The sequence below is a fragment of the Danio rerio genome, chromosome 23, assembly GCF_052040795.2.
Source record: "Danio rerio strain M-AB ecotype USA chromosome 23, GRCz13ab, whole genome shotgun sequence".
Lineage (NCBI taxonomy): Eukaryota > Metazoa > Chordata > Actinopteri > Cypriniformes > Danionidae > Danio > Danio rerio.
The window spans coordinates 19,491,544-19,516,466 of NC_141043.1; the positions used below are offsets into that span (position 1 = coordinate 19,491,544).

The following is a 24,923-nucleotide window of genomic DNA, read 5'->3' on the forward strand; positions in this document are numbered from 1 at the left end:
CTTATTTTGGATATGTAATTTGTTTATTTTCTTCTTTTTTTCTTAATATTATTGTCCATAGATAATAGAATTATTTATTTGAGACACAGTGCAACCAACAAAAATCATGTCAAAACTAGCCCATGTCTGCCCCCACAAAAATATATTTGTTTCTAAGCAGAACTGGAAATAAATGTAAGATGACACAAGTCAGTGAGCACAGGAATAAGCAAGGGAGAGATGATATGTCTATGTTCACAGAGTACTAAAAGTTCACAGTGTACTACTGACTGGTATGTCTGTGGCTGTAACGACCGGGGTGGAGTGACAGGAGACAACAGGAGGTAAGATCCAATATGCAGGTTTATTCAATGTCAGGCAAGCAATGGTCAAATCAGGTACAATCGGGTATAATAAGGCAGTCCAGAATCATAAACGTTTAACAGGCAAAAGGTCGAAAGGCAGGCGGCTAAACAGGATAACAAGGGTACAAGGCTAGGATCGAGACACGGAGAAACAAGACAGGGAAACGCGTTGTAATGTAACACTAGGGAAAACAAGACTCGGCAAACTGGAAGCGTCAATGAGTGGCTTATGAATGGAGTGATATCAGTCTGTGACAAGGTTCAGCTGGTGATTGCAATCAGGATAGATGAATGAACAGGCGTGCGTGTTTGGGAGCAGTGCATGTATGAAAATGTAGTCCTGGGAAATGAGGAAATGTAGTTTTGAGTTCGTGTGAGAACCAGCGATCTCTGGAAAGCGATCGCTGGTTGTGTGACAGTGGCACAGAAAGACAGGCAGTTTGTTTGGTCCATTCTTTGGATTTATGCTTGTTTTCCAGACAAGTGTGGGCTGGAACAGTTAAACATATTCTAGGAATATTTTTATTGGGAAAGAAAAAGTATATTTTTTATGAGTTTATGAGTTATAGATCAGTGTTTAAAAATATAATTCTTTCTAATTTGTGGTCAGTCCGGAAAACACAGCCACAGAGTTTGTCATCCTGTTTGCATGAATAAAGGAGTTTTGAAGTTATTTTGCAACTGAAAGCAGACTTTCTTGAATCTGTAAAACATCAGTCAATTGCACTTTGAGTTTATCCTCAGTGGACCTTAGCGACAAGGTGTGTTATTCCTTTTGTCCAACATCATGTCCAAAGTGTGAATTATACAGTCAAAGTTCTTTAAAGCAATCAAAGGAGCTGTCTTTAATCCAGACACCTTCACAGACATCAGGGCAGTAGCTACTGACAGACGGAAAGATAAAAGAAACCTCAGAAGAGATTTCGTCAAGAAGGAGGAGGGGTGAAATCCTAGCCAAAAGAAAGACGGCAAAGTATACTTTTAACATGTCAAATTTCAGTCAGTAAATGACATAGAAATAGACAAAATGTTGACAAGAACTTTTCTTGCCTTACATCATGGGCACTGCTAGCCCTAAATGTATTTGATTTTGTTCATGTTTTGTTTTTTGTCACAAAGAAAAAGCAATTAGATGATCTGTATGTCTTGTTTGACTATTTTAACTGTGTAGTATTTTTGACTATTGGTATGTTTTTGCCACAAAATGAATGCATGTTAAAATTGTTTGCTCAAAACTTGAAAAAATTGAGAAAATTAGGCTTAACTTTAATCTTTCTGGAGGAAGAATAACTCTTAAAACTAAAAGTTATTGGAATTTTTCTATTTCACAAAATGTTCTTTATAATGGAAAAAGAATCTGGATTATTTTGTTAGGCTGGGCGGTTTGGCCTAAAATCAAAATCTTGATTAATTGAACATTTTTATTCGATTGCGATTTATAAGCGATAATTTAGTTTATTTAATTTGATGTTTTTGCCCTTATAGTTCACTGACAGGTTTTGTACAGTAAATATGCTCACATATTACAAGTGAGAGATTTTTGAATGAAGAATGCATTACTTAATCTTAAAATAATTAAAGGAATACTATCAATGATTATTTTTGGAACATCAGTTCTGAACAACTGAAAGTTAAATGTCCACCCTCATCACCGCTTCCAAACTGACCACTCTCAAAGCTTGTGACTTGTGTTTACAAATTAATTATTATTATAATTATAACATAATAAGTATGATTTAGCCTTAACAAAGCGGGGTCATGTTACTCCACACACGGTAGGCAAATTCATTGAAAAAAGTGACAGATAAGTCGATAATAGCTTCTGAATGTCGATTTCAATTACTTTTTGATTAATCGCCCAGCCTTATTATTTAGACAACAAAAATATTATATTTACAACTTTTAACTGAATTTGGGACAGATTCAAAGATTATGTTTGAGGCTTTCATATGAAAACTCATGTTTAGAATCTTTTTTTTTAAAGAGCAAAGTACCAAATACTCATACTTAATAAGCTTTTATTAAATTGTATAAATCAACCACAACATGTTTTTATCTTCATGTTGTTCCAGGCCTATAATAATTTTTTTTTTAGCAAAATATATTTGCAAGCATGAGCAGTTTCTGTCTTGGAGTAATATTTCTTTCCCCATACGATCCCAAAAAGGTTTTAAATGTGTTGTAAAAATAAATCATATGAATGACAACACACAATGTGTGTGTATTTTGTACGGTAGCTCAGTGGTTAACACTGTTACCTCACAGCAAGAAGATTGCTGGTTCGAGTCCTGGCTTGGGAAGTTGCCATTTCTGTGTAAAGTTTGCATGATCTGCCCGAGTTTGTGTGGGTTTCCTCCAGTTTTCCCCACAATCCAAAGACATTCACTGTAAGTGAGTTGGAGAAACTAAATGGGCATAGTGTATAAGTGTGTTTGAATGTGAGTGTATGGGTGTTTCCCAGTACTGAGTGGCGGCTGAAAGGACATAAAAGACTAAGCCAAAGGAAAATAATTTATTCATTTAAAATTATTTCATAATGCTGGCTTATCATATATCATACAGGTTATGCGATTTTGCCTTTAAAACATGAATTTTCTTTAAAAATAATAATAATTACTTACATTTATATAGCGCTTTTCTGGGCACTCAAAGCGCTGTACACAATGGGGGGGATCTCCTCATCCACCACCAGTGTGCAGCATCCACCTGGATGACGTGACGGCAGCCATTTTGCGCCAGACCGCACACCACACACACCAGCTGATTGGTGGAGAGGAGACAGAGTGATGAAGCAAATTGAATATGGGGATGGTTAGGAGGCCATGATGGACAGAGGCCAGTGGGTAGATTTGGCCAGGATGCCGGGGTTAAACCCCTACTCTTTTCAAAGGACATCCTGGGATTTTTAACAACCACAGAGAGTCGGGACCTCAGTTTAACATCTCATCCGAAAGACGGCGCTTACTGAACAGTATAGCATCCCGTCACTATACTGGGGCATTAGGACCCACACAGACCGCAGGTTGGGCGCCCCCTGCTGGCCTAACTAACACCACTTCCAGCAGCAACCTAGCTTTCCCATGTGGTCTCCTATCCAGGTACTGACCGGGCACAGCCCTGCTTAGCTTCAGTGGGCAACCATGTTAGAGTTGCAGAGAGCTAGCTGCCGGCATGAAATTGGGATTATGAGAAGAATAATGCATAGGAAACAAAAAGGATGCACATACTGTATAAACAAACAGTGCGCTGTTGGTAACGATGGGAACCTCACTAATCCACACAATGTCCTACTATGTGAAGTCAACAAATATTAATTAATGTAACTCATATCCCTTAAGGGCCACACTTTGAGGTTGTAGCCCAGGATTTAGCTAATTACCTCATTAGCGCCTCTAAGGGTCATTAATTGGGTAAATCAAACAGTGCTCGACTTGAACGAATGTCTACAAGGCACAAAGAGCTCATTTGAATAAACTATTACAGTGCTACAACAACTGTGTTTTATTAACACATACTACTGTGCCTGTTGCTCCATTAGTCTGCTTATTGTCTGTTCATAAGTACCTCTCCTCTCTGTTGTATTTTCATCATTTTCACTTGAAGTACGTGCTTTGTGAGATCAGTTGCTTTACTGAGTGATTTGGCTTAGAGAATCATTGCTAATAAAAACAAACATAAAAAAGGCGGATGATCTGGTTTGCACCTTAAAATGCATTTGCCACAATTTTGAAAGTACTGTTATCTGAGAAAAGTGAGGATTTAATTTAATTATGAGGTCTGCACAGGCAGTTTCATGAAACTCCAACAGAATTATAATTTTAAAATTAGTATCTAACAAGGGAAGAAAACACTTTAGAAACAAAAAAACACATATTAATTGCATAATAAAATTACATATACTTTATTTAAAGTATGTTTCTGAGTTATTAGTGGAACTATAAAAAATAAAAAAAGTTTGCAAACCAAACTAAACATTGATTCAACATGGAGAAAACAAATGGCAACCAAAGGCAACAGGTGCTGACTGGAGTGACACACTGATCCAACAAAACCTGACAAAAATTTCTGTTGTCACCAGTCAGTGTCTGTCTGCAGCAAAGGCAAGAAGCGGAATAAACCAAAACTGGCTCCCCGCTGTACTCCAGGCCCTTCGCAGCCTCATGATCCAGGGCCACTGCAGCTCCACGCTCCAGGCCCTCCGCAGCTCCATGTTCCAGACCCACCGCAGCTCCATGCTCCAGGCCCTCCACAGCCTCATGATCCAAGGCCACTGGAGCACCACACTCCAGGCCCTCCACAGCTCCACTTTTCAGGCCCTCTGCAGCTCCATGCTCCAGGCCCTTCGCAGCCTCATGATTCAGGGTCACTGCAGCTCCACGCTCCAGGCCCTCCACAGCTCCACGCTCCAGGCCCTCACAGCTCCACGCTCCAGGCCCTCTGCAGCTCCATGCTCCAGGCCCTCCGCAGCTCCACGCTCTCCGCAGCTGCACGCTCCAGGCCCTCTACAGCTCCACGCTCCAGGCCCTTCACAGCTTTACGCTCCAGGCCCTCCGCAGCTCCACACTCCGGGCCCCCTGCAGCTCCACTCTCTAGGCCTTCCGCAGCTCCACGCTCCAGGCCCTCCGCAGCTCCACGCTCCAGGTCCTCCGCAGCTCCACTCTTCAGGCCTTCCGCAGTTCCACGCTCCAGGCCTGCCTCAGCTCCATGCTCTAGGTACGCGCCCGCTACATGGTCCTGGCCCTCCATCCCTCCCCATGTTCCGCCTCCGCTCCACCTCCTAATATTATTATTATAAATAATAATAATAATAATAATAATAAAGTATTGAATACAAACAATTGCACTCATTGAAAAGTATTGCTGTGAGTTGAGAACATTAATTATAAAGTAGAAACAATTTTTCTTAGTCCTCCTTTACATTTATCCAGTTGCTAAAACAGTCCAGTCTGTTGACATTATCGGGGGACAATGTGGACCTTTTCTTTTGAATGATTTTAGCTGAGAGTGCAACGCAATCTCACGGCAATTTGTAACTTTTTGATTTAGTGGCTACAGACAACAACGTTTAGGCAGGTTTGCTGCTAAGAAACGCATGCGTGCGCACATACAGACACACAGACCAGGGCCGTGCACAGGCTGGTGGCCCGGTGACTAGAGCCACTGCCTCTCTGCCCTCATTGGCTGAGGAGCCCCTCTCAGGAGGCACTTGCTCTTCACTTTGCGATCACGTTGAGCAATGATAGGGCAGCCGGAGCGACTCTCTTCAGATTCAACACGCATGATCGCGTTCATTAAATTTGCTTAAACTAAGCGTTATAAACTATGGTTGTATTTCACAAGGATTCTGACACAACAATGCGAAGCATACACTTTTGTTGCATTTAAAGACGAAACACGTCAAACTTCATAAAACATTGGAGGGCACATGCTGAAAGTCAGAGAAATGTGCTGTCTTTGACAGCTCACGACTTCATCTTACACTTTCTATGTACATGTACATAAGACACCAGTACTCAGATTTTAGTATGATTAAGATAATACTCTCATTAAGTGTCTACCATGCAAGCAGCGATTTTTGATTAGCTTAAAGGATCACCGAGTCATGAAATGTGGAGGTTTTTCTTTCCGTTTGACATGCGGTATCAAATTCCATTAAAACAGAAGTTAAAAGTTAAAATCCGGGTCCAAGATCCAGCTTGTTCCGACACAAATTAAGCCCTGTATATGGGCAATCCAAACAGGACAAAACAAAGTGAGGGTCAAACACGGCAAGGCAAAACAAAGGAAACGTGTCGTAATGTTACAGATAACAGATAACAAGGCTCAGCCAAGATGTGTGTGTGCTGTATTTAAAGTCCATATAATCAGTCCATAATGATCCTCTATCTGTGTGTGTAAGCGTGTAATCAAAGTTAAACAGAAATCGGTGTGTACGAAGTGCATGATGGAATTTGTAGTTTACTAAGTGACAGAATTGTAGTCCAGGTAAATGTGCGTGTTTATCAATGATTAGCAGCCACTAGATCGCTGGTGGCTATAATAGTATCAAATGAAAGCAAGGTAAAGTCTTTCCTGGTTGATCTCATTGTTTTAAATGAATTCCTACTACTGCCATTTAAATGGAAATCACATGGCAGTGCAAACTTGTAAACAAAAAGGTTGCTGTCATTTTGGCAAAAAAAAAAAAAAAAAAGATTGGAAATGACTTAATTAATAGGATGATATACGCATAACATTAAGTTATTGATTCTATTGATAATAGTTACATAATTTGATTGAAAGGATGACGTCTGATCACATCCTTCAAAAAAGGCCATAAAGGAGATTGGTGTCATGATCTCAATCAGGGGTCAGGGGTGAGTTTCCCAAACTGGCTGAACTATCATAGAGCGATGCATTTTTTGTCAAATGATCGATGTAGTGGCCAGTGTTTTCCTAATACCGTAGTTTCTCTGTCGCAGTTCCATCGTTTCAACCTTGTTAGTTATGACATAAAACCTTCATAACAATGGGCATAGGGGGCATAACTGGGAATAGAACACAACCAGGAACTATGCTTAACTACTACTCTAGAGGTGTAGTTACAAGCCTAGAAGTTTTGGTGACGCAGTTTGCTAATGTTAGCTGGAGTGATGCATTTGGGAAACACTAAATCAATTAACTATGTTTGTAATGACGAAACTTGCGACCTTAGTTAGCTAACGATGGTTTAGGTGCACATGAGCGCATTAGTTTTGGCAATGGGATAATTTTTTGTTGTTGTTCAAGTTAAACATCTAAAAACAAAATTTAAGAAATGTTTTTTTATTTAATTTGTTATTTCAAAAATGAAATTTTATCGAGAGCATAAATTCCAGTGTTACCAAATTGGTCATTTTTATTATTGATTTTGTGGTTAAAAAAAAAAAAAGGCATAGGCAGGTTGACAAAATTTGGGCAGCTTTAAAAAGTAAATTTTATATGCAACTTATTTAACAAAACATAACTGTGCGCTCCTACTCCACTCAGTTAGTAGTGACCAGAGCATAGCGCAAACCACGTGGGCCCACTCGCAAGAGAAGTGTGAATGAAAGTATCAAAATCTGACTCCCTGGACAAATCTGACTCCCGTTCGCATTTTTTCCCACAATTGACAGTGTAACGACCCCAAAATGTCTAGGGCAGAAGTCGAACATAAAAGTTAAAGAGAAAATAAATAAACAGTTAGCAGGTTTATGATTTTTAAATGACCTTAAAGGTTCTTTTATTGTGAGAAGGTGGAAAAGTTTTGTATTTACATTAAACAAATAAATGTCAAACAAGTAAAAGTGCAAACAAAAAGCTTCAGTGCTGAGCAAGGCCAAAATAACAAGCAAAACATTAACTAACTCCACCCCGAAGATAACTTATCTACTGAATCTAAAATAAATGAAAAAAATAAATTACAAACACTACCCTTACTCCTTAACTAAACGAAAAACAGGAGAAAATCAGTGTCAAAGTAAATGGCACTCAGCCCCTACGGCGCTCAGCTCACAGCTTTATCAAACAGGGTATTTTACAGTCACAAAAATGGAGGGGAGAGGAAAAAGGTGGAGAACACCTTAATGTTCACAATTTATAAACAACCAGAAAAAGCACAATAACATATTTTAAACAAGGACGCCACATTCTTAGAAAAGCTCTCCGTCTCTCCACCCAGCGATTTGACTCCGTCGGTTCCTTTTCAAAAGATGCTGCAATCTCCCAGCACCAACCACAGCGCACGCACGCAGCACGTCCAATTAGGGCAGGGCAAACTGGAAACTGGAACGGGACAGGACGAGAGAGAGAAAAAGAGAGACACACACAGTCACAGCGGCACAGAAACAACCCAATACGCTCTTGCATAACAACAGCAAGAACAAACATTGAAGTGTTGTCTGATTGACAAGCAGCACTTAATTAAGTTCAAAAGAATTAAAACGCCAAATGGGACAAATTCATACTCCATTTCGAAAGTAAAACATACTCTAATAAGTAGGGATACACGATATATCGGAGGCCATATCGTTATCGGCCGATAAATGCAATTTTTAAGATTATCGTTATCGATCTGATGTCTAATGCCGAGTTCAGACTGCATGATTTTCAAAGTAGTCGTGTCACAGATGTTTTCACACTGCATGACTATCTGTGCTAGCGTTTCGTCGCTGCTTTGTTTACACTGCAAGATGGATCGGCGACATGGACATTCACATTGTATGACTTTACTATAGGGAAAATCGCCGACAACTTCGTCCAAACTACGTCTCACAGCCAAAAACATGTAGTATATCTTTTGTTATTAACTACATAATGAGAAAGAAGCCTTTAATGGGGTTGAACATGTACATGTTTGCTCACCTGGGTTTAAAGGGAATTAGCCATTTCTCCTCAACGTGGATAATAAACTAATTTCTTTCTGTATTAAACGTCAAACAGACACGGTTGCTCCTGAGTCTTGTCAAACCTCAACTAGTTTTTCCTCCATTTCGTGGGTCCAAATAAACCGAAAAAGAGCGCTTTTAACTTCTCCCCCAGCCTCCCGCTGCCTGCAGCAGGTATACACACACGCACACACAAGTGAAAGCTGCTCTCTCATTGGCTGTAGGCGATCGCCGATGTTATTTTCAGTCAAAACTCAATTCATATGGCATGATTTGAATCGCCGACAGCTCCAGATATTTAGCATGCCAAATATCTCACAGGCATCGGCGACTCATCGGCGATTCTCTCAGATCGCGTCTTTGATCGTTCATACTGTGTGATTGTCACTCACGTGCAAGAGCAGCGATTTGCCTGTGATTTCAGGCATTTGTCGGCGATTTCTCAAAACCTGTCGGCGAGCCAAAATCGGGGTTAAAATCATGCAGTCTGAACTAGGCATTAATTAAGCCGATATCTTTACGCCGATAAATTACGTAATTGTTGCTGCGCACGCGTGGGCGGAACATGTTCAGACTTGTTCATGGATCTCTCCTCACACTGATTATTCCTTTAAAGTCTGTCCTTTCCTCACGTGGTATTGCTGTGAGTTAATAACTCAGTAAGTAACCATTATCCTTATTATTGTATATGTTTGATTGAGTGCCCTTGTGTATTTTGCTTCAAATCGCCTCAGGAAAAAATATAACATTTGAAAGCCTTTCCTGCTCTGTCTATTTGTTGTGTTAGAGATAGCAGGGAGATTTACTTATTACTCCAGTGCCGAATAATATTAGTTTCGGAGTTAATTCTTTTAGTTGCAGAAAAGATGAATGAACGAGGACCCGAAAAAAGCGCTCCTCTTTTCTGTCTCTCCCTCTTGGCTGCACACACACATACACACACACCAAACTGACCTGCACACGTGACGCGCTAAACAAAAACTTTATGGAAGGTTTTCAATCTAATAAAAATTATTTGTTATTATCAACGCGTTGCTTCTAGGGATGCTCATTTCGGTTAATTTTGCTAACCGAAAACCGCCGCTCATTATTCGGTTATTAGCGGTTAACTGGTCAGATTACTATGAATTTTATATTAAACAAATTGACGTGTCTATTTTGTGTCCGACACATTAAATATTGCATTTTAAAATACTGATTTATTTTTATATTCTAGCATATTAATAAAACAAGACAACAGAGGATTTTCACGCACCTGGAGTGTTTAGCACAGAAGAGCAGAATAAACTAAATAAAATGAATAAAATAAATAGGACTGCTCTAAATTATTTTCACTTAAATAAATAATTTATATTACAAAACGAAAATACTGACTGATTCTTTTTAATAACCGGCATAGGCTGTTTTTTTCCAATCATATGTTTTTTCTTCCGTCAAATAAAAATCGCAGACTTCCTCAAATTGCTTGCTGCACGGAAAATATGCCTTTATTTAATGCCCCACTGTTATTATTATAAATCACAAAACCTTTTTACATTTTTAATAGAAATCATTATTTTAAAGATTATGTATTGCTATATGGTTTCCTCTCTCTCCCTCGCGGTTCAAGTGCCCGCTGCGTGATGAAAAGACAACAACAACGCGTGCATATGTAGACTTTTTGTAAACAGTTTTGTTGTTTAAATATGATATTACATCAATGTGCATGCATGCTTTATAAAGCTGTAAAATAAAAAGTTAAGTATTTGTTGCGTTTATTACGCAGATCCAGGTCAACATCAGCACTGGTAAGCATCAACACGTCTGTTTCAAACAGCAATATTCTTCTTCCATTTTGCTTCTTTGGCAAATGTGTCTGTAGGCACGGGTTATACGTTATAGTCCCGCAAGTTAAATATGTCTTGCAGTTGAACAAGGGGCCGAAAACGAGCCGCACCACACTGCCTTTATGTTGACAAGGAAAAAAGAAGAGAAGAAGCGCGGTCCTCTTATGAAACGACAGAATCAGCTGGGTATCGATTGTGCAAAAGTGTTGCTGTCTGTGTTGTTACAATTGTAATATTTAATAATATCGTGATTTTCAAGATTTGTAAATTCATACAGCTCTGGATAACTTAAAACAGCGATTAGACCTTCAGAGCGGTGTTAATGCGTCCTGAAGAAAAGCGAAACGGCTATAAACTCCAGCAAGATAGAGTGATTATATACAGAGCCATATACCTTTATCTATAAATAAAGTTTAACTATAGAAACGTTCATCTTAACTGAAAGCTTCGTTGAATTTGCCACGCATCGCGCACCTGTCAGTCAGTCAGTCAACACGTAACGCCAAAGGGTTAAACAGATTTACTGTACGGTTACAGAAAAGCTTGCGCTGTTATGATTCACTTACCTTTTAATACGTTTTGGTGCGATTATAATCCGCTATTAAAAGCAACAACAATGACTGAATGTTTTGAATGGGTAATGTAGCCGTAGAGGGATGCATTTTGGTCCCCGCCTTGGAAGAATAAATGTAGCGGAAGCGAGAGTTTTCACAGCACGAGCGCACGATCTGACAGCCTTCACTCACACACATAGATCTTGAGCCTTCACAGATCAACAGGGGAGAGCCTAGGTGCACTGGTCACTGAATCCATACGGGCCACACGTTCTGTCTTTATATTCTGCTCTGTGTTTGTCATAAAGTCATCTGAGCTCAATGATCAAGTTTGTATCAAAATCCGAGGGCAAATCTGCGCCCTCACAGCGGTTTATCATAAACTTTTCATCGATCATTTTCCCCGCGATTGACAGCAAGAACGAACACAGAAGCATTGATGCTACATGTGTTCAAAAGAATCTAAAACGCCAAAAAAAGGATAAATTATGTCACATTTTAAAAAAAAATACATTCTGTATCTAGCTTACCATTTGTACTGTGGCTCTGAACTGTCAAAACACCTCTAAAAAAGGCTTTTTCAGACATGACATATTTGTACACATGTACATTACTGTAACCCGTTTTATTCAAGAACATTTGAGCTGGTTTTAGTCCCTAGCTCTTTAATTTTCATCTTATTTAAAATATATTTAACTTGCTTGTTAATTAAATCCCATTTTGTTATTTAACCTTTTTAATTTTATGCAACAGTCAATTTGCATGTTAGTTTGCTATGAAGAAAATGAAATAATGCAGTTTTTGCATGCTGATTTGTGTGAAATCGTGAATATAGGCTATATATAATTGAATATATAATTTTGAAATCATAGCTTTTTTGCTTTGAGTTAAGGCTATTTAGTTTAAAAGAGCAGAGTTTCTGCTTTTATGAAGTTTGCTGTATAAAAATATAACATTTTGAAATATTTATAATTATCGGCCTATATATATCGGCTATCGGCCTCCAAGTCTAGAGAATGATCGGTATCGGACAAAAAATCCATATCGGTGCATCCCTACTAATAGGTAGTGTAATCTGCACAACATTAAGGCCCAATCCCAGTTCTATTTTTGTATCCCTACCCCTACCCCTTGCCCTTCCCCTTCCCCTTGGCCTTTAAAATTGAGGGTGAAGAGGAAGGGCTTTCAAATTTACCCCTAAGAACTAGGACAGCACTACAGCACCTGCACACGTCATCATATGCCATTGCGATCTCTTGCTTTATATGAGATCAGACGATCGTGACTGCTGTAGTGATTCTAGCTATTTTTTGGTATTTATCTTCAGGAAATCACTGAAGGCATATATTATGTTATCATAATGATCTAATGTGGCAATAAAATTGTATCTATACTGCGCATTTACACAGTGGCCATATTCATTTATATAAACACACAAAAAACAACATCAACATTATAGAAGACACTGTAAAACGGTCATTCCCAGCAACTAGACATTACTGACAGGGTATTTGGGTCATCAAGCGGTTTTTATTTTAGCTGTTTTTTTTATTTACAAGCATGACGTTAAAACACAAATGCAGCTGTAAATATATTAAAACATGTGCTTGTTTGTTGTAAAAATTTGTAATAAAGACAAAAAATACTAATTTGTGGATCTCCTTACTTCCAGGTGCTGCGATCCTGCTGTTGTAGCTAGTGTATTTTGGGAAATTTTCTTACCCCTTGGTTTGAAGTGTGGTCCTGAAAAATCTTTGTTCGAAGGGCTATTCACCCCTTCCCCTTTTCCCTACGCCTTCAAGCTAAAGAGAATTGGGTAAGGTGAAGGGCTAAGGGGTAGAATTGGGATTGGGCCTAAGTGCAGTGTGGGGGTGAGAGGGTGCAGTGTTTTGACGTGATCCAGTTATGTTGTGCTTCTGTGACTGCTGATATTGGTTAAAAATATAACAGTCAAAGTAACTAGGTTTATTTCGATTTAAATAAATTTAAATCAAATAAAACATATATCTAATATTTTGTGCGTTTTTTGGGGGCGTTTGGGTTTCAGGTTTTGGACAGCTTTTTGACTGGATAAAATTAGCTATATCTGACAACACTGATCAATTCCAAAAATCGCATGTAGTTTTATTATATGATCTTGATGAAAAATAAATCATGAAATCTACAGTAGTTTATAGATCATTTCAAATAGAAAATTTTATATTAAACTTCTTTGATTGTCCTTCTAACATTTTTGCATTGAATATACAGATTATTTACAGCACTTAAGAGTATATTTGCGCCTGCTCTGAAAGAACTGACTTACAAAAGAAAATACACTTTTTATCTAATGTATTTGAATCTTAATATGGGTTATTTTATTGATTTAGCAAATAATTGGATTTTTTTTACTTCATTATCGTTATTTATACACAAACCTAATAACTTAATTTTATAAATGTATTATTATGCAACTCTAATATGTGTGGAACATTATGAAATTGGTAGGCTACTTCAGGTTCTGACTAAATGTGCACACATTGTGAGCATCTGCAAGTCAAGGCATAGATAACCCACAGGACAGCAGGAACATGAAAACAAGGTCCTCTAAAGCAAACACTTGAGCAGAATTTGATTTGCCACATGATTTCTTTGCTTATTCGAGTGTGCATGTGCACTGTTCCCTAAGTAAAGGTACCGGCTAGAAAGCTTTGATGAAGATATGATATGCATGTCATTTTTCTGAACTTTTCTAGACAAAGCTTGAATTCATAAATGGAGTATACATCAGTGCAGTCATTAATATGGAATTAATTGATTAAAAATTAAACATGAATCACAACAACATACATCTATTTTAAGAATCATTTACGCACTAATAATATTACCTGAATTAAAATATTCAGTCAACTCGGATCAGCCATTCAAATCAGTTTGAATTTTATCAAAACACAAATGGCCATTTTTAAGTTGACTTCAACCACAAGCATAACATTCTATTTAAAACTCAAACAGGTATAAAAGACTTATATTTTGTGTTTTTTATTTATCCATGATATTCATAGATTTTTCTGCCAGATATGTGCACATATACATTTTATACATATATGTGTAGATATAATTTTATACATAAATGAACATTCGTATATGTTACTGGCATATTTGTTTACAGTGATGAAATGTTTCAGGTTTAATTTTGTCGCATTTTTCTTGCAAACCAATCTGAAAGTGGGCAAGAGTACAGGGTCTTTGTTGTTGCATTTTGCGTTTTAAATTGTGCCCCACATTTTCTAGGGCACAATTTAATTCTTCATTTCCACATTTTTTGAGGTTGTACATATATGAACATATTTTGCTGTCATATATGTATACATATATGCTTTATTAAATTATGTGACATATGTTTCTGACATATATATGACTTATATGTTTCTGGCATTTATGTGACATATATATGCTTCTGGCATATAAGTTACATAAAGGTTTCTGACATACATGTCACATATGTTACTGGCATATACTGTATGTGACATATGTTTCTGGCATAAATTTGAATTGTATGTTTCTGGCAAATATGTGACATATATGTTTTTGACATACATGTGACATATATGTTTGTGGCATATAAGTGACATATGAGTTCCCCTTCGGTTGGGGAACTTCAGTGCCATAGAGTGGATTGATTGAATCCACGAAATGGGAGGATTCGGTTCAGAAGCCGCTTGTCTGAAAGAGTATTGAACGGGCCAATGAATGCAATGAATTGGCAGCGTAAGCTTGCACAGGTGTACTTCATTGCCAATTATCCCAGCATATAAGCACACCTGGAGCGAGCAGACGCCATCCTTTTAGCTTCAGAGACTTTCTGATCGAGTCGATGAGGGTTCCTCCTGCTGTGACCAGCATTCTGAGCGAACGAGAGCATTCTCCCGGTCCAGAGTGTGTACACGCAGCGGCAGACGGTCGAGCTGGGTTTCTCCCTTGCCTGGCGTTCTTTGGGTCCGGTCCTCCAGAGCGGTGCGTATAAAGTTGCAAACTTCACAGAAAGAGCAACACTGTCGTGCAGCACGTCCTTTTCAGGACGGCGCTCCGACTGTGCGTTTCTGGATGCGGTGGTATCCTGTCCTCGGATGATGGGCACGAGCACTGCGTTGCATGTCTGGGGGGTCCAGCATGTTAATGCGCTGCTCGCGGGCAGTTCATGTCGTCATTGTGATGCCATGACTGTTGCGCAGTAAAGATCGCGGCTAGCCTTTGCAAAAGGGCGAACCACCCCAGTTGTCCCCTGCTCTGCAGCGGGCACTCGGGCAGATCTGAGGGTTTCAGCGAGAGATAATCCGTCGCCCACGGGCCCGCGGACCTCCCGCTCCTCTAAGCGCTCCATCCAAGCTTCGGGCGGGGGAGGCGATCCGTCTAACAGATGGTAGCCCTTACGCCCGATGACACCGGAGACCAGACGTCCACCGCGGCATCGGAGGGTGGGCTTTCATTGTCCGATGATGATCCAGACCCGCTCGCCCCCTTCGGGCTGGTGAGCGCTGTCACTACGGATCCTGAAACTGACATGTTAGCCGTGCTTTCCCGGGCTGCTTCGGCCGTGGGTTGGAGATGGTTTATCCCCCAGCTCCGCGGCCGGACCGACTAGAGGGGCGTTCCCTTCTTCCCGGAGGGGCACAGTAGGCTCACGCGGTCTTGTAAAGCACTTTTTTCTGCTCGTGCTGCGTGTCCCTCCACCCTAACCACTCTTGACGGTGGAACAGCCAGGGGGTATGTGGCGATTCCTCAGGTTGAGTGCGCGATGGCGGTAAATCCGCGCGGCGCCTCTTCTTGGCGGGGTCCGCCTCGTCTCCCATCCAAAGCCTGTAAGTTATCTACCTCCCTCGGAGCTAGAGCTTACATAGCTGCGGGCCAGGCTGCTTCCGCCTTGCATGCGATAGCCACCTACCAGCGCTACCTAGCGCAGGCGCTGGCCGAGCTGCACGAGGGTGGGTCCAACCCAGGCTTACGAGCTTCGCACCGCCGCCGACTTAGCTCTTCGGACTACTGAGTCCGCTGCGTGTGCGTTGGGGAGGACGATGTCCACATTAGTGATCCAGGAGCGCCACCCCTGGCTGATATGCGCGAAGTCGACAAAGTCCGCTTTCTTGACTTTCCCCATATCCCAAGCCATGTTCGGCGACACTGTCTGTGAATTCACCCAGGAATTCAAGGCGGTGAGAGAGCAGTTGGTGGGTGATGTCTTATCGGCGGTCCGTAGCCCGCTCCGCCCGCCGTGCCATTCATACCTGCTCCTCGCCGAAGGCGCCCGCCTACGAGAGCTGCTCCGCCCCCGCACACGCCTCTGGCGAAGCGAGCGCGTCGGGCACCTCGGAAGCAGGCAGCCCCCCTGCCCAGAACGCCACTAAGTCTGGCAACGGACCGCGAAGCGTCCCTGGGACAGGCCATCTGGAGAAGAGGGAACTTGCTCATACGCACAATCAGACTCGGCTATGCGATTCAGTTCGTGAAACGGCCCCCCAAGTCGCGGGTGTGTATTCACCAGGGTCAGCCCCCTTTCCGCCCCTGTCTTGCGAGAGGAGATTGCTGTCCTCCTGGCGAAGGATGCAATCGAGCTGCTCCCTCCAGCCGAGATGGAGAGCGGGTTTTACAGCCCACACTTCATCGTGCCCAAAAAGAGCGGTGGGTCACGGCCAATCCTAGATCTGCGCGCTTTGAACCGCTGCCTGCACAAGCTGCCGTTCAGAATGCTCACGCAGAAGCGCATCCTCCGGTGCGTTCGTCCTCTGGGTTGGTCTGCAGCATTAGACCTGATGGACGCGTATTTCCATGTCTCCACTCTTCCTCGCCACCGTCAGTTTCTGCGGTTTGCGTTTGAAGGTCGAGCTTGGCAATACAAAGCCCTGCCCTTCGGGCTCTCTCTGTCTCCGCGGGTCCTCACCAAGCCCGCGGAGGGTGCCTCAGCGCCCCTTCGGCTCGCGGGCATCTGCATACTCGATTTCTTTACGACTGGCTGATTTTTGCCCTCTCTCGGAGCAATTGATTATGCACAGAGACAAAGTGCTCTGGCACTTCCACCTGTGGGGGTTTCAGGTCAACCGAGAAAAGAGCAAATTCGCCCCCGTGCAGAGGATCTCTTTTCTCGGGCTGGAGCTGGACTCGGTCACCATGGCAGCGCGCCTCTCCGGAGAGCGCGCTCAGCTGATGCTGTACTGTCTGAGAGAGCTCGACAGTAAAATAGTGGTCCCACTGAAACTATTTCAGAGGCTCCTGGGGCATATGGCATCCGCAGCCGCTTCATGCCGCTCGGATTATTCTATATGAGACCACTTCAGCACTGGCTTCACGATCGAGTCCCCAGACGCGCATGGCACGCGCGCGCACACCGAGTCTCTGTTACTGCGCTGTGTCGCCGCGCCCTCAGCCCTTGGAGCGACCCCTCGTTCCTACAGGCCTGGGTGTCTCTTGAACAGGCGTCCAGTCTTGTTGTCGTTTCAGCAGATGCTTCCAACACGGGCTGGGGGGCTGTGCGTTGCGGGCATGCGGCTGCGGACCTGTGGAAAGGTACCCAGTTGCATTGGCATATCGCCTGGAGCTGTTGGCAGTGTTCCTCGCTCTCCACCGTTTTTTTCCGGTGCTGAAGCGGCAACACGTGCTGGTCAGGATGGACAGTACGGCGGCGGTGGCGTATATCAGCCGTATGGGGGGTATGCGCTCTCACCGCATGTCTCAGCTCGCCCGCCGTCTGCTCCTCTGGAGTCATGCGCGGCTGAAATCGCTGCACGCCATTCATATTCAGGCAAGCTCAACCGTGCAGCCGATGCGCTCTCACGGCAGCCTTGCGTCCTGGAGAATGGAGACTCCACCCCAAGTCTGTTCAGCTGATATGGGCGCGATTCGGGGAAGCCCAGATCGATCTGTTGCTTCCCCTGAGATCGCTCATTGCCAGTTGTTCTTTCCCTGACCGAGTGCTCTCGGCACGGATGCACTGGCTTACAGCTGGCCTCGGGGCATGCGCAAATACGCGTTTCCCCCAGTGAGCCTGCTCGCGCAGTTACTGTGCAAGGTCAGGGAGGACGAGGAACAGGTTGCTGGTTGCGCCCCTCTGGCTGAACCGGACCTGGATGTCAGAGCCCTTCCTTTGCGATAGCCCTCCCCTGGCAGTCCCTTCGAGAGAGCACCTACTCTCTCAGGGACAGGGCACCACCTGGCACCCTCGCCGATCTTTGGAGATTTTTAGACGCGAGGAAGACTTAGGTAACCTCCGATTGCGGTGGCTAATACCGTCACTCGGGCTAGAGCCCCCTCCCCGAGCACGCCTATGCCCTGACGTGGAGTCTATTCACTGAATGGTGTGTCTCTCGCTGAGAAGACCCCCGTAATTTGCCAGATCAGCGTTGTGCTTTCTTTACGCCGAGAGAAGTTGGAGAGCAGGCTGTCGCCCTCCACACTCAAGGTTACGTGGCTGCCATATCCGCTCTCATAACGCGGTGGCTGGCAGCACCGTGGGAACGCATAACCTCATCATCCGGTTCCTCAGGGGCGCTAACCGAATTAATCCACCCCGCCCCCTCTCATGCCCTCTTAGGATTTCGCCCTCACTACACAAGCCGCGTCAGATCCCTTCGATCCTCAACTCAGTATCTTTCTGTCCCTGAAGACAGCTCTGCTGGTCGCGTTGATATCGATTAGAGGGTCGGGGACCCGGAGGCATTTTTCGGTCAGTGACTCATGCCTGTAATTGGGCTGGCTTTCTCTCACGTCCTGAGACCCCGCCCGCGATATGTGCCCAAGGTTCCTACCACTCCGTTTTAATACGAGGTAGTGAGCCTGCAAGCGCTGCCCTCGGAGGAGGCAGACCCAGCCCTTCTTTATTGTCCAGTTCGCGTTTTGCGTATTATCCGGACCGCACTCAGATTTTAGATCATCTGAGCAGCTCTTCGTCTGTTATAGCGGTCGGCAGCAGGGAAGTGCCGAAGTTCCCACTAGATTGTGGATGCCTTTCTTTCACTATCAGAGCCGCGTCCCCCGAGAGCGCGTGCGCACTCCACTCGGAGCTTCGCATCCTCTCGAGCGCGCACACGCGGCGCCCCTCTAACAGACATCTGTAGAGCTGCGGGCTGGGTGACACCCAACACATTTGCAAGGTTTTACAATCTGCGAGTGGAGCCGGTTTCCTCAAGGGTATTAGGTAACCCTTGGTGATTGAGGAAACAATTCGGTAGGGTGTTGAAACACGCTTGCTGCGCCATTTTCCCTAACACGGAGATACGTGCGCCTTTTTATCTGTCAGTAAAGTTCCCCATCAGGTGAGCCCTGCAGATTCCTCCGTGGCCCCCAGCACTGACTCAGCGGAGGAGTCACTTGCTGGCCCACTACGTTGTAGGTCTGCCCGCTGGTCAGCCCGCGTTTTGGGTAAAGGTGCCTGCTACGCGTGATCCCCACTAGGTGATCCCATATGCTTATTCCGCCACGGTTAAGTCCCCCCCCCTGGGCGGACCCGTGTCTTCCCTCCCCGCTAACCACTCTTTTGCTATGCGTACTCCCCCTTTTTAGGGCTAGTCCATATGTAAATTCTGCCATCTATCCCCCCTTGGGTAACGGATGAACTCCGCAGCGTCCTCCCTATCGGGATTGCACGCTTCCCAACGTACTGTCGTATTTTCCTAGAATTATCTAGATGCTCACGACTTCCCAAAAATATATCTAAATCCGTAAAACTTCTGTTGAAGTAGGATAAATTAGGGCCAGGGACACGTTGGAGGACCGAGCCTCCCATGATGTGGGTGCATCACGCTTGCTTGACAATCCCCTCATCGGGGGCGTTGGTAAGGTGCAGTCATTATGGCGCTTTCCATACTTCTCCCATTTCGTGGATTCAATCAATCCACTCTATGGCACTGAAGTTCCCCAACCGAAGGGGAACGTTCGAGGTTACAGAAGTAACCCTTCGTTCCCCGAGGAGGGGAACGGAAGTGCCATACTTCGTCGCCATAATGACTGTCCCTTAGCTGTTTGAAAGTCTCTTCAGCTTAAAAGGATGGCGTCTGCTCGCTCCAGGTGTGCTTATATGCTGGGATAATTGGCAATGAAGTACACCTGTGCAAGCTTACGCTGCCAATTCATTGCATTCATTGGCCCGTTCAATACTCTTTCAGACAAGCGGCTTCTGAACCGAATCCTCCCATTTCGTGGATTCAATCAATCCACTCTATGGCACTTCCGTTCCCCTCCTCGGGGAACGAAGGGTTACTTCTGTAACCTCGAACGTTTCTGACATACATGTGGCCTACATGTTTGTGACCTATATGTTTCTGAAATACATGTGATCTATATGCAGTGGTGTAAAGTAACTAATTACAAATACTTAAATTACTGTAATTGAGTAGTTTTTCTCAGGAATTGTAATGTACTATTTTCCTTGAGTACATTTTTTGTGCAGTATCTGTACTTTTACTCCACTACTTTCCTTTAACCTGCTGTCACTACTTTATTTTTTCTTGTCTATGGGAATTAGAAAAATCAGTCCTGTAATTCTTGTCCTATCAAATCACACAAAGAAGGTAAATTGCATCACAATGAACTACTTCAAGACATGTGCACTTTACATTGCAGCAAACTGTTTGGAAGCATTAAAAGTGTCCAAAAAGATGTTTAAAATCTTTACACGCATTGACCCAGAGACTGTTTGAATCAGAGATGCCCAAACACAGTCACAGTGTCTGGCAGATTTTAGCTCTAACTTGCCTCAACACACCTGCACGGGTGTTTCTAGAAAGCCTAGTATGAGATTGATTAGCTAGCCCAGGTGCATCTTATTGGGATTGGAATTAAACTTTGCAGGTCACCGGCCCTCCAGGACCGAGTATGGCACCCCTGGTTTAAATGCATGTCACTGATGAGAAGATGATGGATATTTACAGTATGATGACCGAAATGGCCTAAAACACCCAGCAGACACAAGACGTCAACATGCCGTCAGATTCAAATTGTACCCTAACGTCGTGGAGACGCTGCATTTTGTTTGGAAATAAAAATCGGGTTTACATCTGAACTTATCGTCAGCCCGATGTCAATGTCCAATGTCCAACCTAAAACCAGCCAAATATCAACGTCTAATGATGTTACAGCTTGACGTTGTGTGGACGTTACCACTTTGACGTCTATCAGATGTTGAATTTTGGTTGCCATGACTGATGAATAAATGTCAGTATTTGACATCATTAGGATGTTGGTTTAAGATGTTGGCTCGACATTGGATTTTGGTCACTTTCTAACAGCCTAAATTAACCAAATATCAACGTCATTTGGTGTCATTATTGGTGTAAAAATACATATTTAATGCTTTGTTTATTCTCCACAAATAAACATGTAGCAAATTATAATAATAATGTAGATTAACTTGCATGCATATCCACATTAATAATCTGTGACAAACTATAATGTAGATTAAAGTGCTCTCATATCTACACCATTATTACTCTAGTAAATTAGCTCAAGGATATTCTTCTCGCACCTTTCCCTGCCGTTATAATGTTGCAAGTTATGATTCAGATTTCAAGGCTTGTGTACCTTCTGGAACATTATATAGCGTACTAGCTTAGTGGGAGGAAGATTCATTTGAACAGGGCTTCAAATGAATCGACTCTTTTGATCTGAACAAACGAATCGTTCAGCGATACTATCAACAAAGTTTGAGCAGGGTAACAAGATCAAAGTTTAAGACATTAGATTCATTAATATACACAGGCACCTTTCTTTATACAAAATTAAACTTTATTGACTAATCTAACAGAAACTAACACCTAACACAAACACACATTCATACAAGCATAGGGAAGAGTAACAAACGTGAGGTAAGAGGTTGAGAAGGTGTAATGATTGGAAAACCTCGGAGTTTGTAAGCACAAACCAAGCAAACCAAACGTAATCAAATTCAATATAACCCTTCTATTGTCTCTTTAGGGTTGAATTTAGTTCAAGGTGATACTTCCGGTCTGTTCGTGATGTCCGAACTACCGTTGTTGAGCGCGTGGTTCGCTGTCGTTCTTTGTTCCACACAAGGCTGTAGTTTCAAGTTGAAGCGGCAAAAAGGATTCTGGGCAGTGAAATATCCGAGCGCGGTGCGATTAACCCTTTCCGTCTGGGTTTCTGCATGCTTTCTTGGAGGTTTCTCAGTCTGTGAGGGAGTTGTAGAGATTTGAAGAAAGTTTCAAAACAGAGGCCTTTGGAGCAGAGAGGGGGGTTCTTCAGGAGTTGCAGTTCAAAGGGAGACGGGGAGAGAGAGGTTGAACAGAGAGGAGGCCGTAGCTCTTTGTCCCAAGCATATATAGGGCAGGTTCGGATCCACCCTCCATGGAAAGTTGACCAATTAGAAGCTAACTTCCTGGAATAATAAATTTATGGGTCTTTGTCTGAAGCAGAATAATTTGCATAGGCAAATATTATGCAAATCGGGACAGAAATGTTGAAGTCTCTTAAAATGTTAATATTTTGCACTCATATTAAAATAAAATGTCAACGATCAATTTGTACAGCGAGTGAGCTTTCCGAAAAGTCCAAACTTGAACTGTATAAGAGGTTGTTTAGCTTAGGTACAGTTAAACATTATATGCAGGGGTATCAAAAATCAAAATCAAAATCAAAAATATTAATACAAGAGAAAGGGAAACTTTGCAAAACATATGATTAAACATAAAGAGATGTAAACAGAATCTTCTCTGGGCAAAGTTGGCTCGGTTGTGGAATAAAAAGCTAAATAATTATCTGGCTGGCTGGCCAAAGTTACTACATTGGAGATCAAAATAATGTTGTCCTTAGACGCGGGCTAGACATTAAATTTTGGTCACCTGACATCACAACTTTAATCTAACCAAACATTAATGTCTTATGACATTGTGTGCCTGCTGGGCAATAACTAAATGCACTACAGAATGTTACTTTACACACACACATCCACAAATTACATGTAAATGCATCAACTTTTAACAGCATAATAATCATTACTCATGAGTACTTTTGAAAGGGCTACTTTTTACTCCTACTTTGAGTAATATTTACAAGAGGTACTTTTACTCAACCCACACTACATTTTTAGGCAAGTAATGGTATTTTACTTAAGTATGCTTTTTCAGTACTCTTTCCACCACTGCCTACATGTTTCTGACATACACATGACATATATGTTTCTGGCAAATATGTGACATATATGTTTCTGACATACATGTGACCTACATGTTTGTGGCATATATGTGACCTATATCTTTTTTGGCATATTCAATTCAATTCAATTCAGGTTTATTTGTATAGCGCTTTTACAATGTAGATTGTGTCAAAGCAGCTTCACATAAATGGTCATAGTAACTGGATCAGGGTATTTCAGTTTTTAGTGTTTAAGTTAATTTCAGTTTAGCTCAGTTCAGTGTGGTTTGAAATCATTGCTGAGAGTCCAAACATTGAAGAGCAAATTCATCGATGCGTAGCTCTACAGATTCTGAACCATGCAAGCCAGTGGCGACATATATGTGACCTATATGTCTCTGACATACATGTGACATATGTTTGATGCATATGTGATGTATATGTTTCTGACATATCGTCGCCTTAGAATTATAAGGTTCTATCTGACATTTTTGTCAAAATTGAGTTATTGACATATTCTTATTTAATGAAAACTTATTTACATTATGTGATGTGTTTTTATAAGTTGTTTACATTTTAAGACTTTTTATTTAAAAAAAAAAAAAAAGATTTATCTACAAAGTCGAAGTCTAGCTTGGCTCTATAAGGTTCTATCTGCGAGCCAATCAGCATTTTTAATGCACGTACAAGGACCAATCAGGATCAGTTTTCTTTGTCATTTCGCCGGACTGCTCCATTGACAGCAGGAAACACCAGAAAGACAAAAATCACACAAAGTTAGAGTCTGCTAAATAATGCCGCACCACACAAAATTGAAGCGTGTGAAAAGGTGATGATTTAGAAGCATTTCTTGACATTGAGATTCATTCATCTTTTCAGCTTAGTCTCTTTACTAATCTGGGTTCACCACAGCGGAATGAACCACCAACTTATCCAGCATATAATTTACGCAGCGGATACCCTTACAACTGCAACCCATCACTGGAAAACACCCATACACAGTTAATCAAACACATACACTATGGCCAATTTTAGTTTACCCAATTCACCTGTACCGCATGTCTTTGGTCTTTGGACTGGAAACCGGGGCACCCGGAGGAAACCCACAGCAAAACGAAGAGTAAATGCAAACTCCACACAGAAATGCCAACTGACCCAGCTGAGGCTCGAACCAGCATTTTTCTTGCTGTAAGGCGATCGTGCACCACTGTGGCACTGCGTCGCCGACATTTAGATGAAATTTTACATTTTATATTGTTGAAAAAGAGATGAATATTAAAAAATGTATATATTAAATGTGAAATATATTTATTTGTTTACATATAGTCAGTGAAACACTTTTTTTTGTGTTTATTAAACTCATTTGGTCATCGTCTGTTTCTTTTAAAGTCTTTAAATTTAATATTAAGCCTTGAAGGGCAAATACTTAATTTAATTCATAGGGCATATAATTCAATAAATATGATTCAATAATTCATATAAACCATAAAGTGTCATAAATATTATTATATATTAATTAGATAAAATTAACATCCTCACTGGAAAAAAATATTTAGCCCAGCCTTGTAAGCTCAATTTGAACAAGAAAAAATATTCATCCTAAAACATGAATAAATATTCATTTAACTTTTTCAAGCATCAACATATTGTTACAACACCAACTTATATATTTTTTGATTGTATTTCTTGAAAAGT

At 42.0% G+C, this 24,923-nt stretch overlaps 1 protein-coding gene across 13 annotated transcripts in view; it reads left to right on the plus strand.

Moving 5' to 3' along the window:
* Positions 1-24,923, plus strand: part of ntsr1 (neurotensin receptor 1 (high affinity)) — a 160,990-nt gene that overhangs the window by 6,038 nt on the left and 130,029 nt on the right. Inside the window, exons 1-2 of one of the 13 annotated variants that reach the window (XR_015523371.1) lie at positions 275-323; positions 4,423-5,057. The exons of 10 other annotated variants lie outside the window; for them this stretch is intronic. The gene's annotated coding sequence lies outside the window, so the exon portion shown is untranslated. Of the gene's footprint in view, positions 1-186; positions 324-4,324; positions 5,058-24,923 lie in introns of those variants that run through there. 2 more of the 13 variants (XM_087306784.1, XR_015523372.1) reach the window with 2 other exon arrangements.